We start from the raw sequence: 27,524 nt of genomic DNA on the forward strand, positions 1-27,524 counted from the left end.
TGCACACCATCCCACAACTCCAACCTCTTTATTAAGTTTGCAGATGACACGACTGTGGTGGGTCTCATTAGCAACAGAGATGAGACAAACTACAGGAGTGAGGTGAGCCGCCTGGCCGGGTGGTGCAGTGACAACAATCTGTCTCTGCACGTGGAGAAGACAAAGGAGATTGTTGGAGACTTCAGGAGAACACACACTCAGCACGTTCCTCTGACCATCAACGGTGCGACTGTGGAGAGAGTGAGCAGAACCAAGTTCCTGGGTGTGCACATCACAGAGGACCTCTCCTGGACTGAAAACACTGCAGCACTGGCCAAGAAATCACAACAGCGTCTCTACTTCCTACGCAAACTGAGAAGAGCCAGAGCCCCACCCCCCATCTTGTACACCATGTACATGTATCATTGTGTGGTATGGCGCCTGCAACGCGTCCTGCCGAAAGACTCTGCAACGCATAGTGAGAGCAGCTGAGAGCACCCTCGCTCCAGGACATTTATGCAACCCGTCTCACCCGAAAAGCCCTCTGCATCACAGTTGATACTACCCACCCATCACACAGCTTCTTCAGCCTGATGCCATCAGGGAGGAGACTGCGAAGTCTCCAAGGCCAGAACCAGCAGACCACCAGGCTGTCAGGAAGCTTTACACACTCCCGAACTTGCCCCCCGTCCCTCTTCTGCCCCAGGCACCACTGAATTATTGACTCCCCACATCCCACATCCCCAGACCCCCCCCCCCACACACACACACACTAATATACGATTACATGCACCAGTCACTTTGTGCAGCATTGGTCTGCTCACTACCTCATTCACAACGGAACTAACATCATTCTACTACCTCATCAGTCAGTTAAATAAAATAACTGCTCTTGAGCTCTTTGTCAATTTATCAGACTGAATAAGCTTCTTTTTTGCACTAAAAATCTTTTATCTGCACTGTTGTTCACTTCACTGATTTGCACTCTATCTGCCATGTGCCTTGCGCTGCTTTATTTAACCTTATTTTTAATTTTATTACGTCCTTATTGTGTAGTTGTTTCTTATATTTTATATTTGATCTACATTTTTAGCCTCTACTGTTAATGTTATCTGTGTGCACCGGGGGTCTGAGAGTAACGCAATTTCGATTCTCTGTATGTATGTACTGTACATGTGGAAGAATTGACAATAAAGCAGACTTGACTTGCCTTGATATATTTTTTGGATCATTTGAAGGTTTGAAAGAATTACTTTGCTGAATAAAAGCATTAATTTCTTTCTTTTTTTAAAAAAAAAAGGTAGTACTACAGGTCAATGTTTTTGGTGGTGGTTGAGGAGATTACCCTCTTCTATGTAAAGCGCTTAGAGAGCCTAGAAAAGTGCAATATAAATGAAAGGAATTATTATTATTATTATTAATGTTTTTGTTAATTTTATCTTTGTCTGATTCACTCTTGTGAACTTTGGTGAATCCAGTGATTAGTTCTTCAAATGTGTTTGTGTCTGGCCATGACTATCCTGTGCATTCTGGCTTCTGGAAGTCACACAAGTTGAAAACATTTAAATCACATTAAAGCTGGTTAGAGGAAGCAAATGTCATTTTTGCACGCGGTATACACTGGATGTTTGGGATCGTTTTGTCTGAGACTGCACGTCTCTTGTATTCTTCTTTTGTAACATTTCTCTTTCTCTCTTAGTCTCTCAGGCCTCTGTTGGCGCTGCCACATGGTGTTAGTGTCTCTGTGCTGTGCCAGCAGAGCTCTGGAGCCAGCACTGTAAAAACACCAGGCATCATTTTACTATTTAAAAAAAAATTGGCCATGGTGTGTTTAGAGGGCTGTGAGCCGCAAGCTATTTGTGTAAACCGATCAAATGATTTAGTTTGTCCTGATTTAGTGTCCCCATCAGCACTGTGATATGCTCCTCAGTCACATTAGTGTTATCGTCTCATTAACTGATCACCATTTAACGGTTTTAAATTCATAAATATAGCTGAAGTGCTTAAAGGAACAGTTCACCTAAAAATAATTTACTAATTTTCAGGCCATCCAAGATGTAGATGAGGTCGTTTCTTCATGGGAACAGATTTGGAGAAATGTCGGTATCAAAGGTATAAGTTTGCATGTTTCGGATTGCATCCAAGATCATCTCCAACAACTGTGCCCCATACCGAGGCTGCATTCTTCAAAATCCGTTTTACCATCCTATTTCAGTAGAGGTAAACGCTCTAATGTTGTTTAAAGCAACACAAAATAATGGTAAATTCCCTCTATTACTCTGATAGCGTGCAGTTCGATTTGAAGAAATGTACTTGGATTTAGTAGCATTGAGTGGCGACTGCAGGACAGAAACACTGGTTGCTTTGTGGCGCTGGTGAAGAGTTTTCTCTGCTCTGAGACTTGAGTTTCCGCATGGATAGGCCACATGAACCGATGGGAAGCGAGGTAAACATGGAGTGAGATGTGAGGATCTAAAGTAACCTCTGGTAATGATTCTGCCGTCATCCCACTCAAATACTGGCATTGACTACAATGATTCAGTTTGTTTAGAAGACTGGAGTGTGGCGAAGTTAGCTTTCTGTTATTGAACAGGACCTTCTTGAATTTTTATTATTTTTTTTAAATAAGCAGCATTGTGTGTTTTGTACTTGAACAGTAAGCTGAACAGTTTAAGGAGCTGTTTAGGAATGTACTGTAATGTCATAGTTTTATGGACTCTATTATGATGCTAAAATCCATGATATTCTTCGCATTTCTATAATATGATATAATTGATGATATACAAATTAAATAAATAAATGTATGCATTTAGTAGACGCTTTTATCCAAAGTTACGTATAGTGCATTCAGGCTATAAATTTTTACCTATCATGTGTTCCCGGGGAATCAAACCCCCAACCTTTCACTTGATTATAATATGAATGTACTTAAACAGTATACTATATATTTTTTTACTTTCTGAAACAAACAAACAAAAAAATCACCATTGTTTCACCATTTGCACAAAACTATTACGCAGTACAACTGTTTTCAACATTGATGCTAAGAAATGTTTCTTTAACATCAAACAGCAGAAGAAAAAATATTGATTTCTGAAGGATCATGTGACACTGAAGACTAGAGTAAAGATACAGAAAATTCAGCTTCGCATCACAGGAATAAATAACATTTTAATATAGATTCAATTGTAATAATGTTTCACAACAATATTCATGTATTAACTGTAATAATCAAAGAAATGCAAATAAAAATGGAGGGCATAAGTGATTTCCTTCAAAAACATTTAAAAAATCTTGCCGACCTCAATCTTATGAACAGTGGTGTAATTTTTTAAGTCTTATGATGCCACCACAGTATATTTTCGTAAGGGTCAAATCTAATCAAATATCAGATCTTGAAATATTCCAGCATCAGAATAAACACGTGGCAAACAGGCACGTCTCCTGTAAACATGATCTCTCCTCTGGCCTCCTTTATCTGTCCATTCAGAGACGATTGTTTTTCCATCTCGACACGGGAGCTTCGTCTAAACACTCACAATACCCACCAGTGTGTGTTTGTGATACGTACGTGCTCTTTATACATGTTTGTTCTGGCACAGAAACAAGAAGGATGAAGACAGAAGGAGGGTGAGTGTTTCTTGTGTCCTGGCATGAGGGGTTAGTGTTCTAATTTTGTGGTTTTATTATTGTCTAAATGTTGTTTAATGTGCCTTTGACTTGTAAATAAAACACAGTGTTCTTTTGGATGCATGGGGTTTGGTTTGGCAGCCAGACAAGCTGCGTAGAGCTATCTGATATTGTAAACACTGTGTGTTTATATCACTCCGTCAACATGGTGATGATCGTGTGGAAGCTTTATGTAAATCACTGCTCAAGTTTGATTTGTTGAAACCATCCATGTGTTGTAGTTTCCTAACCTCTCTCTCTCTCTCTCTCTCTCTCTCTTTGTGTTTTTCATGGCACCGGATGGGCCCCAAGCGGAAGCGCAGTGGCCAGAAGATCTGAAGTGTATTGTGAACCGGGGCCCTGGATTAAGTGTACCAAGGCCTAAATGCAGGGCTTTTCTCTGAGGGATTAGGCCTGGGGTCCTTTCCTTTGCCTCTGTCAATAAAATTCATCTGCTCTGAAGCGTGATGCTTGTGTGAGTGTATGGGACACCACACAATCTCCTCAAAGCCTTAAAGTGCCCATATTATGCTTATTTAAAAGTTCAGGGGTTATTTTTTGGACTCTGCTATAATACTTTTACACGATTTAAAGTTCAAAAACATTTGTTTCTCATGATCTGAGCTCTTGCACGTCGGTTTTTGAGAGAAAAGGTGCATAAACTCAGATCAGTGAGGCCTACGATTAGCCACTTCCAAAAGAAAACAAAAAACCTGTGCTAACTGAAAGAAAACATTGAATCCAGTTTAGAGGTAGAGCAATTTTTTGTAGAGTGGTCCCTTTAGAACAGGAACACCACATATGTAACAAGTTGGGGGGGGGGGGGGGTCCTAAAATAGTGCAATCATTTTCCAATTATGATTATTATTTTTATTTATTTATTTATTTATTTGTATTTTTTATTCTTTTGGAAGTCTGACAGTTTTAGACAAACTAAAAAAAAAAAAAATCCTCTCTAGGTCAAAATGACCAGGTTAAAGAGATAATTCACCCAAAAAAGAAAATTCTGTCAACATTTACTCACCTACATGTTGTTCCAAACCTGTATGACTTTATTTTGTGGAAAAAAAGAAGATATTTTTGTACATACAGTGAAAGTCAACATTAGACCCCAAGATTATTTCTAATATATTCTTTTGTGTTCCACAAAACACAATAATGCAGGTTTGGAACAATATGATAATGAGTAAATGATAGACATGCTCAACAAACAGAACTAACAATTATTCCTAAATGTGTGACTGCATCATATAATAACTATTAATTAATAATATTGATAGTTCATCATCTAGCTGACTACGTCTTGTATTATTATTTTTTTCTAAAATCCTGTCAAACGTGCACAAACTGAAAGTCACCACCATAAGCTACTACTAAATATTGTAGAAACATAATTTTCTGTAAAGTTGCTTTGTAACGGTTTGTATTGTAAAAAGCGCTATACAAATAAACTTGAATTGAATTGAATTGAACATGCTTAAATTTTAGATCATTCATTTACACAACAGCTGTGTTTTGGGGGTTTGAAAAAGCAAAATCATGATAACTGGTTTCGAAGTTGTTGTGTGTTTGTGTGAACGGGGAGTGTTTTGCGATCATTTTTATCTGAAACTTCACCAGTTGTTGTGGTTTAAACATACCCTCATAAATGCTGTCAGGAGTGTGTCGATGATGTCTGGGTAGGCCGCTCACTAGCGTTTGGAACAGAATTGTGGAAAATAAATATTTTCTCTCACTGTCCTCAAAACCTCAGGTGAAGTGGAATGGGCTTTATATTTGAAACGCTGTAAATCTCGCACCGTTGTGAATGCTGCTGTTGTTCTCTGATGCCTGGCGTCTGTACTGAAGCCCTGCCGAGTCTCAGGGAGAGCTGGCCTGCGCTCCACACAGAAACCTCTGTCGATTGCAGATTATAAAATCTCAGATGTTTATGGTCCAGTGCGACACGTTATGTTTTGTGTTTTTTTAGCTCACAAAACCTGATGAATTGGAGATTGGGTTAAGATACGCTTGTCTTGCTTTGGTAATGTTGTAATGGTGACTCTCCTGGTTTCTGTCATGGATCAATGCAATTGTTCTGTCTGTAAAAGCAACAAGCGTACTACTGTTCACTCTCATAAGTGATTTTTTCAGCTGAAGATGTGACTCCTTCTCCCTCCTTGTCTTTTTCTCGCCTCTTCACACCTCATTTGATGCTGTAAATGTTCTTGGCTCGGCTCTTCGCCCAGTAAACGCTGCTTCTGCTCATGAAAAGTCTGTAATAATCTGTTATTCCAGGAACTGCTATTGTTCTGTGGGTTTATTTTCCAACCTTCTTTACGATATTTATTTATTTAAGTTTATATTCCCAGTAGATCTTGTTATGAGACTCGTGTTAGTTTATTTGGGTCCAGTTGCTTTTGTTTTTTTGTTGAGAAGTATAATGATGCGTGATAAGGAATTGCAATCAATTTGATGTACAGTATATATGGGATAGACTGCCAGAAAAGTGTGGCCTTTAAAAATATTGATACAGTGTTGTAAAGGACATGAACATAAGGGAATTGCAACATTTCACAATTCAGATTTTTTTTCTCAGAATTGTGTGACATAAACTTGCAATTGTGAGAAAAAAATAGAGATAACAGTTTTTATCTTGTATTTCTGACTTTATAACTTCTAAATTCCCTATCAGAAATGGACGTTATTATTATGTTATTATGAGAAATATTATGTTATTATTTATTATTATTATTATTCAGTGGCAGAAACAAAATAAAAACATAAACAAATAAATAAAAGAATAAAAATACAATGACAGCCAGTGGGATCCAGTGTTGTTTTGGACCCCGTTGACTTTCATTATATGGATGGAAACAATTAAAACTCCACTGAAGAAAGAAGCCATACATGTCTGAAACAGGTTTTTGGACATAAGAGTGAATAAGTGATGACAGCATTTTCATTTTTGGGTGAAGAGCTGTCCATCAATCATCAGCAACAGCAAAACATGTTTGCCATTTAATATGAACATGATGGCGGGAGGTGGAGCGGTGACATAACATCTCTCTGCAGTATTCAGATCATGAATGCTTGTGGTCGGCCGACAGTGTGTTTGCTGTGTCCTCATTGTGTGTAAATCATATAGAGACTGAGACATTTACTGCCCTTCCTGATTTAACACACAGTTCAGTAATGTCAGAAATACATCCTCCTACTGTAGATTTGTACTGCATTTATTTGACACATGAAACAATCAGATGTGCTGATTTACTAAACACTTGATGAAAGGGTGACTGGTTGTGATGTGGCACAGATTTCAGGACCGTTCTGAAGTCTAGACTGTCTGTAACTCTGTTCGTTTGTATCTTCCAGAGGATGGGTGGAGTAACTTTTTGCCTTTTTCCATTTTCTTGTCCAAAACTCTGGCTGTAACCGGACTGCTTGACCACAGACTCATCAGCACCCTTGGATGGGAGAACTGCTGATTTGAAGAAACGTACAGAAGTATTACTGGGTTTCCCTCCAAAACAATCAAATCAGACTGATGTAAGCAATCCATGATAGACACTTTTAAGATGAGATTCATATACAGCCATGACCAATGCAATATGGTAATACAATGCATAATAATAATAATAATAATAAACAGTAAAAATCAAATCTGCATGTATTATTTTATTTTAAAAAAAAGTGTTCTGTTCCCTTTCCAGATAATGTTTGCTTTAATAATTATTATTTGCAGTAATTTCAATAATCTTTAAGTGCCAAATAAGAGCCAGTTATTTTGTTTTCTGAAACATCTCAAGCTTACTATTTAATTTTTCATCATCAATAAAATATTAAATACAAAAACACGTTTTAGTTCTGTTACCTCTGCTACTCCTACATGGCAATAAAAGTAATAATAATAAAGAATTAAAAATCAAAGCAGAATATATATATATATATATATATATATATATATATATATATATATATATATATATATATATATATATATATATATATATATATATATATATATATATATATATATATATATATATATGTTGGTTGGTTCTTACTCTGAACGAAATGTTATGAAATAAATTTTTTCTATACCTTGTTATTTTTTTTTTTAGATATCAGCTGTTGTATGTAAATTCTACTTAGAAATCTGTGGTTGGTCCAGTTACATGTAAGTCAGATGACCTCTTTCTATCTAAGTCTGCAGATATCTCAGTCACAGGTCTGAGGTTTGTATATATAAGATAAAAATCATTTGTAACCTGGCTCGAGTCTAATGTTTGAGACACTATTTCTCACTTAGTGTCTTGGCTGAGGTGGTCTAACTGAGCTGGAATGGGGATTATAGTGGTCTTAATTAATGCAGAGAGGAGACACGCTTCATTAAACATTAAATCCCACCACCTCAGGCCCGAGGGAAGCCAGCAGATCAGACCCGTCCTAAACCTGCTTCCGCACGTTCATGTGGTTTCATCTGCGTCATAAAATTATAAACTACTTTTCCAATCACTGTGCTACTGTGAGAGTCCAGAACGACTCGGGCATCACGATCACAGATGATGGCATACAGTTCAGTCACTTTATCATTTTAATAAACAAGTCTGCTTTGAGAACACAACTACACCAATGAGATTAAGATTCAATTGTGTTCTATTTTATTCTTATGTAATTTTTTGTGCAGCCTTGGATTGAAGCATACTGGATCCCTTAAAGTTCTCATACAGCTTTCTGAAGAATTTTCTGCTTGTAAAACACATTGTTATTCTGAGGTGCAATGGAGTTTATTGTGATGGACTCAAATGTATGTATTTCTCAAATATAGAAGTGAAGTTATCAACATTTAGCACCTATTACATGCTAATATTGACAGTATGTGAACCACAACACAGAATATCCAAACTGCTAATTTCAGTGCATTTTAGGGTGCATATTTGTCCTTTTTTGCAGCTTGATAGTGCGCATAATAATCAAATTTCATTTTATGTAAAAGAGGAGTCCATATATACTGCAAAAAATCTCTTGCTGAGAATATATACTGCAAAAAATCTCTTGCTGAGAAAGAAAGCCTTGCATGCAGGTTTGGAATGATACAAGGGTGAACAAATGACAGAATTATCCGGGTTTGGCTGGTTTGTTCCTTTAATGCTGATTTATGCAATGTCAAGTTATTGTTTTCTAACATTTGTTGAAAGAAATGCTCTGTTTTTTCCATGTAAAGGGCCCGGAGTCTGATGGAAAAATTGTGCAGAGCGATTGAGTTTCAACGCTGCTGGACTTCTCCAAGCTTCTGTGATACAGAACCGAATCTGAGAGCTGTGATCTGAACCTTAAATCCAAGCATATATGGAGTCCACTGGCCAAGGTGAGCTGCAGATAATGCTGAGGATTTGTCTGCAGGGCACAAATACTCTTAGCTGCTGTGTCTTTTGGACAAGACCAATCCAGTGGCTTTGAGAGGAAGATTATCCGGAGACGTTTCTCTGCCTCCCGTCTGGGAGCGTGAGTGAGTCGTCTTAAGGAGTCTTGCAGCAGATCAGTTGCTCACACACTGTGTTCCAGAGCAAAGCCTCACACCTGCTTTGCCAAACACAACAGACGTCACGTCTGGACGCTCGCCCTCCCGCCATTGTGTCTCACAGAGCTGTTTTCTCTCAGCGATATACATTAATTTTGGCTGCTTTACATTTATTCTTGCATTTCTACTGCAATGTCCAGATCAAACTTAAACCCAAACCTTTTTTTTATATTATTATTCTGTTATAATTTTAATGACAATTAAACACAACATTTCTATACATTTCACAATCAATACATTTGAATATTTTACTGTTGATGTTTTTTTCTTAAAGGTGATTTTCATAATATTCTCAATGCAATAAATAAAAAAATAATAATTTTTGAATCAGCATAAATTAAAGCCAATTTTGACAGCCACTACCATAAACATTTCAATTTCAATTGTTTTAACGTTATTAAAGAAACAACATATTTTAATTAATTGTTCTTTTTTAAAATTATATAATATATTTATTTGCTTTTCTGTAATAAGAATTAATTGGGTAATTTGATTATTTTCAAACAATTTTGATAATTCGATTTTTGCGTGAAATGTGCTTAATTGTCAAGATTATAATGTCAAACAAATAATACAAAAAAAAAAATTTTTAGGTGAAATATAAACCAGACAGGTTTTGTCCGATGCCCTTGTTTTTATCTACCCTACACTACATCCACAACATCCATCATTAAAAATCTTACAAATTAAACCATATTTGTATTATTATTATAAACATAGACCAGTAGTATCCAGCTTCATATTAGCGTAGTACCTGTATGAGCATAAAATCAGTCATGTTACACTCTGAGAGTGTTTGTACAGTGCCTGAACAACAAAACAGACTACATAGGTTTTATTTTTCTAATTCTTATTGTCTGTAAACTTCAAACTAATTCAAGAAGGTCAGTGTTTATATCACAGCACAGAAAGCATTTTCTCAGAAAATATTCCCCACTCTGACTGGAGAACTAGAAGCCACAAATCCAAATACCAAAAATAAATAAACAAATAAATAATATGAAAAAACGGAACGGTGGGCTGCATTTTTTTGAGTATGTGTGTAATAAGACAAAAAAATAGAAGGCTGAAAAATGAAGAGAAATAAATAGAGAGAAACTGGCAGAAATCATTGTTTCACTTGGCTGTGAGCGGCGCTGTAACGTTACAGCCCAGTTATTATCCAGGAATTCTGAGCTGAGGAGACTGAAATCCTTGACGCCTCTCTTTCTCCTTTGCCTCCTTCATATCCGAAGCTAAAAGAGAATTAGAATTTACTTACAAAACCCCAAAGAATTGTGATGTGCGGCCAGGGGGACCATTTCAGGGGATCTGTTTCACCAACCATGTTCAGACCACAAGAAACCAAGAAAAAATTTGGGGTTAAATAATGGAAACCAAAATCAAGCCTGAAGATGAATGATATCAAGAATTTGATACTCTAGAAAGGAGGAGAGGAAGTGTTTAGTTGTGGTTGTGTAACTATGATGATTGTGTTTGTACAGTGTATATTCCAGGCTGGTTTATGGGAACGCCTGGAGCTGAAGGGTGATGAAGGCCTGACTTCCTCTTTGTGGTAATCACTGGTAAACAAGAAGAAAAGATCAGTTGAGCAGAAAAACACCAGTGATACAATCAAAATGCATAGAACTGTATTGATGAAGGGCCAGAGATGTTAGAGGGTATGAAGTAAATCAGGCCTCTTACCATGGCGCTTTTTCGTACTTTCTTTGTTAATGTAACCCTTCCCTTTCTAGTCGTACCTCTTTGAGTGGGATTCAGACCAGCATGATAACAAGGACGCTAAAGATGAAATCATGCCTCTTAAGGCAAAGGGACTGAGGTTTTACCTGCAGAGCTCTAACTAGCTGGCCTCCGTTACATCAACGTACAGTAACTGGAACTGTTAGTCATGTCTCATATTAACTTTGCCAAAACTAATTATTCAGTAGCTGATATACTACGGAGCCCATAAAGGCACATTCTAATGGAAAAGTATTTATTTTTATTTTTTTCATTCTTGCAATTTGCTTTTGTCATTCCACTGAGAAACCCCCTCCCCCACTATGTGTGTGTGTGTGTGTGTGTTTTGTTGCTGTTAAAGCATTGAAATATAGTTTATTTTCATCACCACTTTTGTGCTTCTTGTGGGTAAATGCAACATTTTTGCTAATTAATGCAAAGTTTATCAGAAAAAAAAAAATGCAACTGAATGAAAAGTTTATTGGGCAAATGTTTTGCAAATGCCAAGCTTTTTTATGGAATGCAAAAGTTTTGCAAGTGAATACAAAATTTCATGGTAGAATGAAAGTTTGCAAATGAATGAAACATTTCTTGGGGAACGCAAACTTTGTGCAAACAAATGCAATGCGTCTTGGTGGAATGTAAAAGTTTTGCAAACAAATGCAAAGTTTCTCATGAGAATGCACAATTATGCAAGTGAATGCTAAGTTACTTAGGTAAACAAGTTTTGTTTGGGGAACACAAAAGTTTTGCAAACAAACCTTTGTTCTCCTCAAAGAAACATTGCATTCATTTGCAGAACTTTTGTGTTCCTCACAGAAACTTTGTATTGATTGGAAAAACTTTAGCGTTCCACTTAGAACTGTTGCATTTGTTTGCAAAATATTGATATTCTCCAATGAAACTTTTGACTCACTTCTATGGTATGGTTCTCTATCATAGAGTAGAGTTAAAGTAAAGAGTTATACATTGAAAGTGGGTGATCTTTCAAAGATCAAATGATAAAATGAGACATGAGATCTCTTTTGAAACTTTAGAAGAGATGTGTGTGATTATTTGGGGCCTTTATCTCAGGAGAAACATCTTAGAAGCAGATAATTTGGTAAAATGTTAAAGTGGTCATATGACGGTTCTGTTGGGTTCGACTAAGGATTAAAAGGCTTTGCATTTGATATTTAGTGCATATGAATATTTTATTAAATCTAATTTACATATTCCGTATTTTCTTTCCCGGGGACCTCAAGCAAATAATTTCAGAAATGTCTTGAATATAACATAGAATAATAAGCTTTGCAGAATGATAATCACTGAACATTTCCTCAACTGTTGTTGTCATTCTCTTCAAAATGAAAGCTTGAAGTTTGGTTTGTGGTAGTTCTGAACTGATGGTTTATTTATAGTAAATTGATCATTCAGTCTTTATTATGTATGGAACGTTTGTTCTCATCTGTTGCCCAATGTTGAAACTCACACTCTTAAAAACTCTGAACCTTTCTTCGAACCGAATCCAAATGAGTGTTATCCATAATAACTGAGTGAGGAGTCATACTAACCCCTCTTGAAGTTTTCTGTGTGCGTTAGATGAGATTAGCTCATCTTCTCTTAGCCTCTCGTGCGCCAGGCGATCACTTAGTGAGGATGTGTGGTGTGACAGTTCAATTTCATTTGGAAAGAAGGTGAGCCCAGGACTATCCACAGACGAGATGATAAAGAGCATCTGGACAACACCCACATCTTCCTCCTTTGTCTGACCACATTAAGTCTTCAGATCGTGATAAGATGCACTCACCTAAAAATTTGAGCGCTTATAGTCTACATAGTGGCTGAATCTTTCTACAAAACCTTAATATATTGTGACATTCTACATCAGACAGTGAAGAGACAGTATTAATCACAGCAGGATGGATTGTGGGTTTGTTTAAGGTTAGAGTCGTGCCAACTCTTACCCCATCAAATACCTTTCTGCATAAGAATGTAAGGACAGTAACTGTTGTTCATGCTCCCAGGATGAATCACTTTCTAACACTGGACTGATCTAGGGACATCTGCCTCCGTGTGCCAAGAGACTGCAGCACCAGCTCGGCTCCATTCAGCTGTCCGTCTGCTGGAGAAAGAGCATTTCTCAAGCTACATTCCTTCTATTCAGGCAGACAGTGTGATGTGCTTCTGGTTTTGTTCAGGCTCTGGCACACAGGAGGTTAGGAGAACAGGCGCTCTGACTGGGATGAGTTATAGTGGGTAGAGCAGGAGTTTAAATGAGTATGATTATTTAACTCTGCACTTTCACATCTGCTGCTGTAAAACACACATGCTTTCATCATTCTGAACTGAATGCTGAGAGGGGTTACATACATAGACTAGATTTCTTTCTGTTTCAGTTGTGGGTGGTTGTCAGGGCCTTGCTATGCCATTGCTAAGTTGTTCTCAGTGCATTAATATGGGCTTGCAGGGTTGTTGTTTTTTAATGTTAATATGTTCATTTGTGGTTGCTAGGGTGTCCTGTGTTATTTTTTTGTTATCTTGTTTGGCTTGTTCAGGTGTGTTTGATAAGAGTTGGAGTTAAACTCTGCAGGAAAGTGGACTTCAAGGGCCAGGGTTGCTATTTTGTAAGTATGTCACTAAGAGGTTAGTAGGTTGTTAGTTTTGGGCTATTTTTAAAGTATTATTCAGTATTTTGCTTAAGTGTTACTAGATTGCTCTGGGCTTTTTTTCGAAGTATATTGCTATTAGGTTGCTAGGTTGTTTTGGGGTTATTTTTAAGTACATAACTAAGGGGTTACTAGGTTCTTTTGGGTTATTACAACGCAGTTCCATTTGACAGTAACTAATACTGTAACGCATTACTTTTTAAAAAATAAATTAACTCTCCATATGGTGCATTGTCCGTTACTTTTTTTTTTTAATTAATTAATTTTGACTGAAGTGCAGCCTAACCTGTTTGCAGCAGTGACGCATTGTAGGATTGGTGGATGCCAACCACTGTAAACACGAAGACGCACTGTGGGTGTGTTTCCGTTTATTCAGTATGTGCAGCAGTCATGGCGAGTCAAGGCGAGAGCAACACGAGTTTCTCAAAGTGGAAATGTGCTCATTATTTCACTTTAGTTGAGCATAAAGACAAAAACCTTTTATGTTTTATGTAATGTAAGCTGTGTCTTTCTGGTTCGAATGTCCTATCCTAGCACACGAATTACCAATCCGTGCACGCAGATTTTGTAAACGTACCCTCGGTTTTTGAATCTGTACCCGCGAATTCATAATCTGCGCGCACACTTTCGCAATCCGTATATAATATATATGTATGTTTCTCGAAATTGATTCTGAATAATTCAGATTGCTTTCATTTATTTATTTCAAAATGTTTTGTGTTATGTTGTCCATTGTTGATAGTTTTCATACTTAAGCTGTGAAAGGAACATTTTTAAGGGCTCAACACAACAGCTTCTATGATGCAGAAGCCACTTTAGTTTTTAATTCCGAATATATTATTCAGGTGTTTTGTTATTTATTTCAGAAATCCTTGTGATATACAATAATCAGTTTGTGTTGGTCTGACTTAAACAGAAATACTTTCTGTTTTACTTTGTGTTTGTATAGACCATAACGCATAAAAGCGCATTAATGGGAACATTAAATAAAGTTCTTTAAAAAAGTATTTTTTTGTCTTTTTTTTTTTGAGACACCAGGAGCCCAAATTCAGACCCAGAACAATAAAACCCACAGAAGATGTGGGAGTTCAAAGGAGGAAATCCTTATATTACCAAACTGCAGGGAGAGGAAGAGTAGATATAAGTCATGATCTGCAATATTAACAGCAATCTGATGTGATCCAACCACCTCAGAGAAAACCAGTGTTGAGCTGCTGCAAGAGCTTTTGAAGCACAGCAGCTGTGGTCAAGGAGTTCTCGTGTGTTCGGAGCGGGATCGCGAATCATTTGAGTCAGTTTGGGATTTCGGAGCAGTTTCGCGAATCATTTGAGTCAGTTTGGGGATCGCGAATCATTTGAATCAGTTCGGGAGTTCGGAGCGGGATCGCGAATCATTTGAGTCAGTTTGGGGATCGTGAATCATTTGAATCAGTTCGGGAGTTCGGAGCGGGTTCGCGAATCATTTGAGTCAGTTTGGGGATCGCGAATCATTTGAATCAGTTTGGGAGTTCAAAGCGGGTTTGCGAATCATTTGAGTCAGTTTGGGAGTTCGGAGCGTGAATCATTTGAGTCAGTTCAGGAGTTCGTAGCTGGTTCGCGGAAGTTTGGAGCAGGTTGGCGAATCATTTGAGTCAGCTTGAGAGTTCGGAGCGGGTTCGCGAATCATTTGAGTTAGTTTGGAAGTTTGGAGAAGGTTCAAGAATCATTTGGGTCAGTTTGTGGTTCGCGAATCATTTGAGTCAGTTTGGGGATCGCGAATCATTTGAATCAGTTCGGGAGTTCGGAGCGGGATCGCGAATCATTTGAGTCAGTTTGGGGATCGTGAATCATTTGAATCAGTTCGGGAGTTCGGAGCGGGTTCGCGAATCATTTGAGTCAGTTTGGGGATCGCGAATCATTTGAATCAGTTTGGGAGTTCAAAGCGGGTTTGCGAATCATTTGAGTCAGTTTGGGAGTTCGGAGCGTGAATCATTTGAGTCAGTTCAGGAGTTCGTAGCTGGTTCGCGGAAGTTTGGAGCAGGTTGGCGAATCATTTGAGTCAGCTTGAGAGTTCGGAGCGGGTTCGCGAATCATTTGAGTTAGTTTGGAAGTTTGGAGAAGGTTCAAGAATCATTTGGGTCAGTTTGTGGTTCGCGAATCATTTGAGTCAGTCTGGGGATCGCGAATCATTTGAGTCAATTTGGGAGCTCGGGGCAGGATCGCATATCATTTGAATCATTTCGGGAGTTCGTAGCGGGTTCGTGAATCATTTGAGTCAGTTCGGGAGTTCAGAGCGGCTTCGCGGATAATTTGAATCAGTTCGAGAGTTCGTAGCGGGTTCGCGAATCATTTTAGTCAGTTCGGGAGTTCGGAGTGGCTTCGCGGATCATTTGAATCAGTTCGAGAGTTCGGAGCGGGTTCGCGAATCATTTGAGTCAGTTCGAGAGTTCGGAGCGGGTTCGCAAATCATTTGAGTCATTTCGGGAATTCGTAGCGGGTTTGCGAATCATTTGAGTCAGTTCGGGAGTTCGGAGCGCTTCCCCGGACAGCACGCCAATAAATACGCATACCATACCTCAGCTAATTATATGTAAGCGTGAACTCGTTGAACAAGTTTCATATTTCCTGTACTGTTTTTTTTCCAATCACTAACCCTAATCATGTGCAGTAGTGACAGTGATGCAAGATTTCAGATTTTTTATTTTCTTTAATTTCTTTATAAATAATATGGGTGATATGGAGGCTATAGCTTCACGTTATGCATATGAGCCTGCATGCCATATATTGGGTTCATTATTTGTTGGCCTTCTGACCCATTAGTGCTTGGCTTTAGTGCTGTATGACTGACAGACAGCTCATCATCTCATGGCAGTTTGGAAACAAGGGACTGCAGGGATGTATAATAGGCCTGTCACTCTGCATGACTGACAGACACCCATTCTGTGGGAACCACAGGGCAGGGGGCCATTTGGTTTGACAGTCCCAGGATGGGATGGGGCATATAGTGAAATGGGGTGGATTTATATGTTTGTCACTCCACTGACCCTGTGGCGTCCCGGACAGGAAGCACATTGACAGATGAATGGAGAGATCATGGCAATAGATGCTAAGAGGAAAAAGAGGAGGGGCTGGTTGGTGTGATGAGATCTAATCTATGCAATTCCTTTTCCATCCTTCTGACAGATTTGTCTGTGCTTCTCCAATAGGGTAGAAAAATCACAAATGAGATGCTGTTAATATCTCAATTGTTTCTCGTAGACTTTTGTCCTCCACTTCTTCGATGTTTCTCTTTAGAAACAGACTTCAATAATAATTTTGTCTCTCTTGTGTATCTCAGTTATAGCTCACATTGTGCTCTCATATATGTCAGATTTTTTATGAAGTCCCTTCTTAAAAGAGCATCACTAATTAGCAACAAAACTGATGGATCTCTCCAACCAGGACTGGCTGAGCAGTGAAGTCAAGCAGCCTGTTGGAGACAGCAGCATCCACTGATGGAGAAGGTCACCTGAGGTTTGACCAAGTGTTTGACAGGTTTGATGGTTGTCTTTCTTTCTCTCACCTGGTTTTATGATGTGGTGGAAATTAGAACCTGCATTACGAAGAGATAAGAAATTCACTTAGGTCATCAGCTTTCCCCAGGTGGCTTTACGGTGATTATAAATGCCAGTGATCTATTTAACGTGTTGTGTTTGTGTTGGCAGTATTTTGTAGTCACTTGCAGTGTTACTTCAATTTCTGTAGGGAAATTCCTGAATGGAAACCCTTTGTCTTGCAGTCTTTCTGTCTGTTTCTCTGTCTGTCTTTCTGTCTGTCTGTCTGTCTGTCTGTTTTTCTGTATGTCTGTCTGTCCTTCTGTCTGTCTGTCTTTCTGTTTGTTTTTCTGTCTGTCTGTCTGTCTGTCTGTTTTTCTGTATGTCTGTCTGTCTTTCTGTTTTTCTGTCTGTTTGTCTGTCTATCTTTCTGTGTGTCTGTCCTTCTGTATGTCTGTCTTTCTTTCTGTTTCTATGTTTTTATGTCTGTCTGTCTCTCTGTCTATACTTCTGTATGTCTGTGTGTCTTTCTGTCTGTCTGTATGTCTGTCTATACTTTTATCTGTATGTGTGTCTTTCTGTCTGTCTGTCTGTCTATACTTCTGTCTGTCTGTATCAGTGGTGGACAGTAACGGAGTAGCTTTACTTCGTTACTGTACTTAAGTATATTTTTCAAATATCTGTACTTTACTGGAGTAGTTTTATTTTTAGTAACTTTTACTTTTACTTCACTACATTCCAAAACATAAGATCCTACTTTTAACTTCACTACATTTCATAAAACATATCGTTACTGCCTATAATATATCACGTGCTCCGACACGCAGAAGCGGTGTCTGATTCATCATGAACGAACTGAGTCTTTTCCAAATAAACTTTAATCGAATCGCGAAAATCGCACCAAACGATTCGTTTACGAATTAGAATGATCCGATTGCAGCTGTTCGGGAGTGGACCACTCACTGATTCAAATGAACCGTTAAGTGCGAGTCTACAGAAGTAAGAACCGGCAGATCTTGTGAGCGTGCGTGCGTCTGATGTTGCTAAAAGTAAGTTATTAATGTCGAAATTTAGGATTAATTATTGTAACTGAAAATCATATTTAGGTCAAAATTGTCAGTTGTTTGGGAACTAAATCCGCTGTAAAAGAGTGATCTGTTTAAGCCCACTGAAATGCTCCAGTGCAAACGCAGACACATCAATCAGCGTCTCTGTGTTTTAGGTTAAAAAATTAAATTAAATAACCTTAAACTAACACAGATTAAATAAAATAACTCATGCATGTCCAAATTCCCCGCTCCCGTAATATTAACAGTTTTATTAAAATTCTACCATGACATCTGTTTTTATATTGTGTATTAACAGTAACGTTATACATATGTATATTGTTTGGATTAACTAGACGAGTAACGTTAGACAGACATGAATGTTTATTCATAACAGTACTGAAAATAAGTAAATATTGTAGCTGATGCTAAATGTCTAGCTAACAAGCTTGCTGGTGCTAACTTGAAGTAATTTTTATAAATAATGTCCAAATATTTTTATTTAACCACCTATATATATATGTATATAGATTACATATAGGGACAAAAGAAAGGATGTGATGTTCAGAACATGGAAACTAGTAATTATCAAAGAGGGGGAGAGATGCACCCCGTTTGGCCAGGGGTGTTTTTACACCACAGACAAGGTTTGAGAAGGAAAAAATCATTATGAAAATATAATTATATTTTCCTTAAAATGTTCTTCCTAACTTCAGGCCTTATTATCATGTCATATATAACTGTGATGTTCTGTAAAACCACAAACTTTAAAACATTTTCACAGATCACAGATTCCAAAATAATATTTGGTAGCACAACTATTAATAGTTCTAATAATAAATCATTATATTTTCATGATTTCTAAAGATCATGTGACACTGAAGACTGGAGGAATGATGCTGAAAATACAGCTGCACATCACAGAAATAGATTATATTTTAAAGGATATTAAAATAGAAACCATTATTTTATATATTTTATTTTGATAATTTAGAATTATTACTGAAATACAACCTTTTTTGTTTCAAACAGTTCAGTGAACAATAATAAATGAAGTACCTGGAGCTGACAATGAAGTAAATGTATAATAATTAGCAAAGATGGTTAATTTAGCGCTGTAAACGCGCGTGTGAGGGGCGGAGACGCGCCGCGGAGCGTCAGACGCGCGTGAGGACCAAACACAGCAGAACGGTTGGAAACTTCACTCCTCTTATTATTTCTCTTTTACTATAGCGATTTATTTTTAGACACGTGATCTGAGTCTTTCATAGATTTGTAGAGTTATTAGAGTATAGAGTTAGAGAAATTGAGTTATTTATTTTTTTTACATTCTTTGGTCGAAGTTTTCAGATCGGCAATTCGGAGCCTGTTCGCGACTCGGTTGATTCAGACCGGGACTTCGGAGCCTTTTCGCGACTCGGGTGATTCAGATCGGCACTTCGGAACCTGTTCGCGACTCGGTTGATTCAGATCGGCACTTCGGAACCTGTTCACGACTCGGTTGATTCAGATCGGCACTTCGGAGCCTGTTCGTGACTCGGTTGATTCAGACCGGGACTTCGGAGCCTTTTCGCGACTCGGGTGATTCAGATCGGCACTTCGGAACCTGTTCGCGACTCGGTTGATTCAGATCGGCACTTCGGAACCTGTTCACGACTCGGTTGATTCAGATCGGCACTTCGGAGCCTGTTCGCGACTCGGTTGATTCAGACCGGGACTTCGGAGCCTTTTCGCGACTCGGGTGATTCAGATCGGCACTTCGGAACCTGTTCGCGACTCGGTTGATTCAGATCGGCACTTCGGAACCTGTTCACGACTCGGTTGATTCAGATCGGCACTTCGGAGCCTGTTCGCGACTCGGTTGATTCAGATCGGCACTTCGGAGCCTGTTCGCGACTCGGTTGATTCAGATCGGCACTTCGGAGCCTGTTCGCGACTCGGTTGATTCAGATCGGCACTTCGGAGCATGTTCGCGACTCGGTTGATTCAGATCGGGACATCGGGGCATGTTTGAGATTTTTTTAAATTCAGATCTGGACATCGAAGCAGGAAGTGTTTGTCAAACAGTTAATTGGTGATAAATGAATATTTTTATAATATTTGGACACACTCTAGACTTAATCATCAGTAGAGCTCTAAACTTTTCATCCATTGTTATTAAGGACGTTATTCATAATCGTACTGAAAATAAGTAAATATTGTTTTATATATATATATATATATATATATATATATATATATATATATATATATATATATATATATATATATATATATAGATTACATCTGGGGAGAAAAGAAAGGATGTGATGTTCAGAAAATGGTAACTACAGTAATTATCAAAGAGGGGAAGAGATGCACCCCGTTTGGCCAGTGGTGTTTTTACACCCCAGACAAGGTTTGAGAAGGAAAAAATCATTATGAAAATATAATTATATTTTCCTTAAAATCTTCAGGCCTTATTATCATGTCATATATAACTGTGATGTTCTGTAAAACAACAAACTTTAAAACTTTGTTCTTACTGGTGAAAATCAGATGGTCATCTCTGTTTTCTCTCAGGTACATCACAGTGTAAGCTTCACAGTTAACATTACTCTCATCAGTGTAGTCCATATCAACAACAAAAATATATCTTGACTCCATGTAGTGGTTATTTTGGAAAAAATCCCAGGTATTTTGAACAGTAGAATTATAAAAAAAAAAAAAAAAAAAAAAAAATGTGCTAATATAAAATAAAATGAGCCTATATAAAATTGCAAACATCTATCTTTCAGTACTTTTTTACTTAAGTACATAAAAAATTTAGTACTTTTATACTTTCACTTGAGTAAAATTGAAAAAGGAGTACTTTTACTTTTACTGGAGTAATATTCTATTATACGTATCTGTACTTTTACTCAAGTACTTGATTTGTGTACTTCGTCCACCACTGGTCCTTCTGTCTGTCTGTCTTTCTTTCATTCTGTTTTTCTGTCAGTCTGTCTGTTTTACTTCTGTCTGTCTGTCTGTCTGTCCTTCTGTCTTTCTGTCTGTCTGTCTAATTTCTAACTAATAGTTTATTGGTAATAGTAATGGTTCAGAGCTAGTATGGGTATTTTTAAAAAGAGTTGCACTTTTGTTTGAGTCCACATTCTTCTTTTCAGACATCTTTAAAGTGCACTTCACTCCCAGACTCTCACATCAGGCACATTTGAAGCAGTGTGAAAAAAAGTTTTCACCCTTTATGTCTATTAATATTATTCAGTGAGAAGCTTTATGTCAGCGGGGGCTGTCATTGGCCTCCTCCTCCCCCGTTCACTTTTCAGTGGTTAAATTCCACGGAAAATTGGATGCCGCTAACCCTCCCCCCTCCCCCCAGCCTGTGGAGAGGAGTGCAGATCAGGCACATTCCAGGGGAAAGCTGTTTAAGTCCCTGCCATTGATTTGGCGGAGGACCTCCTGACCTCAGGAATACATTAGCAGATTAGGCGTGCAGACAGTGCACACAGAGAGCTGCTGACATTCACACCACAGTTAGCACAGGACCCCCGCCTCACCTCCACTGGCTAGTCTGCCCTGTCTCTACACGACATTCCCTGGCCTACGGGTCAAATATGTGTGGAAGCTTTGGAATAGGGGAGCAGTGTGTAGTTGGCTGCCAGCTGGAAATGTGGCATGTTTGGATGGAGGCTTGGTGTGATTTTATTGTTTGTGTATATATATATACAACTAATAATTAATATGAACTAAAGCTTAATTTTATATATATATATAATTCATTTTTTTAAGCTGATTTAGTTTTGTTTATTTTATGAATAAGCGAAATTATACCTTAGAAACTAAATGAGGCTTGATTTTATCTATTGAGAACTGATTGAACAATGAAAAGTGAGGGGAGTGGTATAAAAAAGGGCCTTGTCATTTGAAAAGGAAAGGCATTTAGAGACAGAGAAAAATTACCATTTGTTGTAAGCTGTAAGCATATTTGAAAATATAACACTATACATTATAAACTAAACACATACACTAACACTATAACACTATTTATAACAATATATGTGTTAAATCATTCACAGTAAGACCAGGTACATGCATTAAGAAAGTAAAAAAGCTATTTTGATTTGCAGAGCCCATGATAGGACTTGATTTAAGATTATTATATTTTAAAACAATTATAAGTATAAAATTATAATTTCAAGCCTTCGTTCTTACAGTTTTTCTCAGTCACTTTGGTGCATTTCTCAAAACAGAAATGAAATTCTCAAAACTACTTGTACAACCTCCACATCATCTAGTCATTTATACACATCACAAAACCAGTTTCTCATTCTTTTGAACAAATTGCTTTTGTACATTCATGCAATTGATTATGCACATTTATCTGCGGTTTCCTTCATTATCAGTTGCTAATGTCATGTCGCTCAAAATGTATTATATAGTTGTCTGTGTATAGTCTTACCCCTCAAAACATCTAGTCTCTAGTTCATCGTATAAGTCATCTAGCTGTCATAAAATGCCAAGCACATTTTTTTTTTGCACATTATTATTAGACTTGACTTCAATTTGGCATGAATTGTGCAAGTGAATCTTTACTAATGAAGATAATGTAGATGATAAACCAATCATAAACCATTTCTCTGAAATAGCTCAAAGGTTCATCTCATGAATCTTCAGTTAGAAATAGACAGACGACAACACAAGAGTTTCAAATTCTGAAAATTGACTTATTTTCATCTTTGTGTCCATATTTCTTTTCCCTTTTCTATATCACAATGACATAGTAAAGGTTTTTTTTTTTTTTTGGGGGGGGGGGGGGGGGGGGGATTCAGACCACTAGTAAAAGTGTAACTGGGAATTCTATCCAGTCTCTTTCAATCAATATCATACATACAGTAATTTCTAAATCTGTACTAAATGGATATATATCATACACAAGCATATGGCAAACTGTTCAATACAGTAGTTTCCATCAGAACATCCCTCCAGAGTACACTGTTTTATTGACAACATGACTAAGCAATTTGACTGTCTTATCCGTAAACTATGGCGCAAGGACTTGTCATTCTGATGGCACTGATATGTTCATTGACACAGATATTTATTTTTGAGAGATGAACTAAGGATTTTGAGCAAGATATTGGCTTTTGCAGGTAATCCATGGTCTTTTGCTATTTGTACGAGTTGTTTTGAGAAATGCACTTTCTGTTTTGCAAATGTCAAGGATGATTCGGGAAATGTACCAAAGGGACTGAGAAAAACTGTATCGTCTCAGCCCCCTTCCTCTGTCTTTTTCTTTTTCCTCTGTCTCTGATTAAGAGGCCCAGTCTTTGAAGCTGTGAATCAGGAAGGCTGTTAGTGTGTTTACCCACTGACTCCCAAATCTTTACCCCATTGTTGCCCCTCAGATGCCCCTTGGTCTCTAATCCGCCCCGGCTTAACTACCCTCAAACAGCAGCCAGAGAGATCCGGATTTCATTTCCCCTGAGCCTGATGTGAGCCTGAGAGTAAGTGAACACTTTCTTATTGAGATCCATATGAGCTTTTTAAACAGTGAGGTGCTACATGTGTCCTGGCATGAAATATGAGTTTTTGTTGTATACAAATCACAATGGTGGCAAAATTAACATAAAGGAAAAGCCACAAATATGGTCTCATTTGTTTCTCCTAGAGGGGTTAAATGGAGAGCAAAATGAGACTTTCAATAAAGTTTTGTGCTTCATAAGTGTTTTTCTGGGAGAGAGACTACAATAATTTCACAGGTGTCTCCTCTAGAGAGTTTTTTCCCCAATTTTCGGGGGAGGTTTGCGAATCATTTGGGTCTGATCGGTATGTCAGAGCATGTATTGCAAATCTTTTTTTCTGATTTATTTTTATTTTTATTAAACAGTACAAAACATCAAACCATTAATTACAGTTATAAAAATGAAAGAAAGAAAGATAGAATATACAAACATAACTAATTTGTGATTTAACTATAGTAACCATGTTTTTTTTTTCACCATAAGAGGACACATAAGATGAGAACGTGGTTTTCACAGTTTTATGATTAACAGAAATATGGCTAGTTTCTATACACTTGTCTAGATCAATTTTTGTATAAAGAAATTATAGTTTACAAAGTCAGACAAGATTAATATGATTTTCAAGGGTGCAGAATTTAGCAGGGATGCTATGAAATGTCCCTATCAATATCCAGTGACTACTAAATTGTACTTTTTTGATCAAAAAATGTAATGTCTGTTGTCTACCTTTATGTCCCCACCAATGCCAAAATCAAACCTATACCCTTGAAAATATTGATAATGTTGTGATTTCTGTTTCAAATAAATGCTGTTATTTTGAACATTCTATTCATCAAAGGATCCTAAAAGAAATAGCAAAAATATTAAGCAGTTGTATTAACTGTTTTCAAAACTGATGATAATAATAAGAACCACTATTAATAATTGAGCAGCAAATCAGCATATTAGAATGATTTCTAAGGATCATGTGACACTGATGTCTGGAGTAATCTATTCTTTTATGTATTTGTTGTCTGTATGGATGTCCTTTGGATAGACTGGTGTGACAGTCCTGATGTTCACGGCTTGGTGGTCCCACCAAGACCCTGGACTTTTTTTTTTTTTTACACCAAACCACATGGTCCGACAATCCCAGCAGAAACTGTCACTGCGGGAACACATCACCCGCAGACCAGACAAGCTGGCACACAGATGGACAGCTCACCCAAATACACACAAAAACACAATCCCACATTATCGTGATGGGGTCATGCCCGGTGCTATTGTGAAATCGATGTGCTAAAGCAGAAAAAAACAAAGATAAGAATAGAGTCATTAAATAAAGTGCAATCCCAAATTGTATGACCACATTGTTCCATTACACATTCATTTTCTGGGAATTAACAACTGCATTATATGTCTCTGTCAACATAAAGCCTTTTGAGTTTTCTTCTCGTAAAGACACTTGCTGAGACATTCCCACTACTCTGTCCAGGTGCAGAGTTGGGAAATTTTGCTGAAAATTTGGGGGTCAAATGTTTTTGCAACTCTCAAAGGGACACAGAGTTTATAAGTCAATAAAAGTCTTGTGATTTAGCAACAGCAACGAGTAAAAGGCAATGTGAGTCTGACTGCAGGCTGATGGAGTTCATCCTAATCTATTCTCTTATTTACAATGTCAGTTAGGCTGATTATGATGGTTTTGTAATCAGTATTTTTTTATTTTTAGAGAGCAGTTCCAGATCTGATTGGATGGTGCCAGAATGTTCGGGAAATAAGGAGTTAGATGTAAACATGATTTAGACTCAATGGTGAGTGAACAGTTAAAAAGAAAAAAAGCTATACATTGTTTTCTACCAGTTGTCTGTGCTATTAAAATGATAAACTGGGTTAAGCTTAGTTTACTCTAAAGGCAAAAAAAAAGGAAAAAAAATGATATATATATATATATATAGTCTTTGTTTATACTTTTATACTTTTGTTTTTTCACATTTATTGTGAAACGTGTGTTAATACATTTGAAATCTTTATATTATTTTATTTAAAATTTCAGTTTCTACTTGAAGTTTTGTCATAAACATATGAAAAAAAGAAAAAAGTTTCCTGATATTTGCTAAGCTGACAGTTAGCTGTGAGAATCTGTTTTAACTTTTTTTTTTTTTTTTGAGGCTGTGGGGGTTGATTGAGAAAATAACAGAGTGACTTTCCCAAGCATCCATCTGTGAAGTTTCAGCTCTCCTCCAGCTCCTGAGGTGAGAAAACCTTAACGCTTTTATGACTTTAAATCTGAGGAATAATGGAAAACAAACAACTGATCATTCGGCTCTGGAATATCAGAGTCTTTAGTTTACAATCTCCATTTGTAGAAGCAGAGGCTTTGATTGATTGCTGTTTACATTCTGAGTTTCAGTCACAAGTTTATGTCATTCTGCTGTTAACCTCCATCCTTTCCTCACACCTTTACAAACAGTACAGCAGTGATACCATGGTACAGGGATGGGATCAGATAGCAGAACCATGGGGCTTTGATATAGACACTAATACTGAATCTTCTCTTCGCTGTTTATAGGCATAAACATAAAGTCAAACCTGGAATTAACTGATTTACAAGACTTCTCTCAGCAGGCAAGAAAGTACGAACAGATATAATAAAGCTGAAAATTTTTGAAAAGGTTTTACATTTATAAAAGCCATTTACACCAGTATTAAAATAATGTCCCACATATTAACTTTATTCTGAAGGAAACTTGTGTGTTTTAATAGACCATGGTATATATCGACAGGGCCTACCTGATTCCACAAATAAACCATTCAACAGGAATTTAACAAAATCTCTCTTAAATGCGTTCCCCATCTCTCTGTCGGTGTGTTTTCACTTCTCGCCCTCACCGTCTCTGTATAATGTGCTCATGGTGGCCCACTGCTGTGGCCAGTTGTGTGTTGTCACAGTAAATTACTCTGACACACTGGAGGAGTGATGGCTCTCAGTGGGTGGGATGAATGGAGAGGGTGTGTGTGTGTGTGTGTGTGAGAGAGAGAGTTGTGACAATATTGGGTTTGATTCTGGCCTTCTTCACAGGACATCCATTTCCAGCAATCCATCTGGACTCTGCAGGAGTTTGTTTCTTTAGCTCGAGCACAATTAGATCTTGATTCTTCCATCATAAATTGATGTGATGTATTCTTATAAATTAAAGTGAGTTTTAATTTAAAAATTAGGCATTATTTCATGAATTTATTTAAATATATAAATATATACACTACCATTCAAAAGTTTGGGATCAGTAAGATTTTTAAATGTTTTTTAAAGAAGTCTCTTATACTCGTCAAAGCTGCATTTATTTGTTCAGTACAGTAAAAACAGTAAAATTCTGAAATGTTATTACAGCTTAATTGACCTGTTTCACTATGAATATATTTTAAACTGTAATTGATTTTGGTTATCATTTATTTATAGAGTCATTTATTCCTGTGAGTCAAAGCTGTATTTTCAGCATCATTACTCCAGTCTTCACATGATCTTCAGAAATCATTCTGATATGCTGATTCACTGCTAAAGAAACATTTCTCATTATTATCAATGCTGAAAACATATATTTTTGTGAAAATTGTGATAATTTATTTTTCAGGATTCTTTGATGAATATAATGTTTTTTTTTTTTAATGATTTTAAATATAAAAGCATTTATTAGAAATGTAAACTTTTGTAACATAATAAAAGTCTTTACTGTCACTTTTAGTAATTTAGTGCATCTTGCTATAAATAAAAGCATTTATATATATATATATATATACAGTATTGTTCAAAATAATAGCAGTACAATGTGACTAACCAGAATAATCAAGGTTTTTCGTATATTTTTTTATTGCTACGTGGCAAACAAGTTACCAGTAGGTTCAGT

The 27,524-nt window shown here is 37.2% G+C and overlaps 1 long non-coding RNA gene across 1 annotated transcript; it reads left to right on the top strand.

Annotated features, from left to right (window-relative positions):
• The first annotated feature begins 16,827 nt into the window (after positions 1–16,827).
• LOC113113142 (uncharacterized) lies at positions 16,828–26,809 on the top strand. The gene is made up of 4 exons (XR_003293542.1): positions 16,828–17,094; positions 23,527–23,625; positions 25,352–25,433; positions 25,791–26,809. It is a non-coding gene; the product is annotated as an uncharacterized LOC113113142 (long non-coding RNA).
• The last annotated feature ends 715 nt before the right edge of the window (positions 26,810–27,524 follow it).

The sequence above is a fragment of the Carassius auratus genome, chromosome 13 (genome assembly GCF_003368295.1).
Source record: "Carassius auratus strain Wakin chromosome 13, ASM336829v1, whole genome shotgun sequence".
Classification (NCBI taxonomy): Eukaryota; Metazoa; Chordata; class Actinopteri; order Cypriniformes; family Cyprinidae; genus Carassius; species Carassius auratus.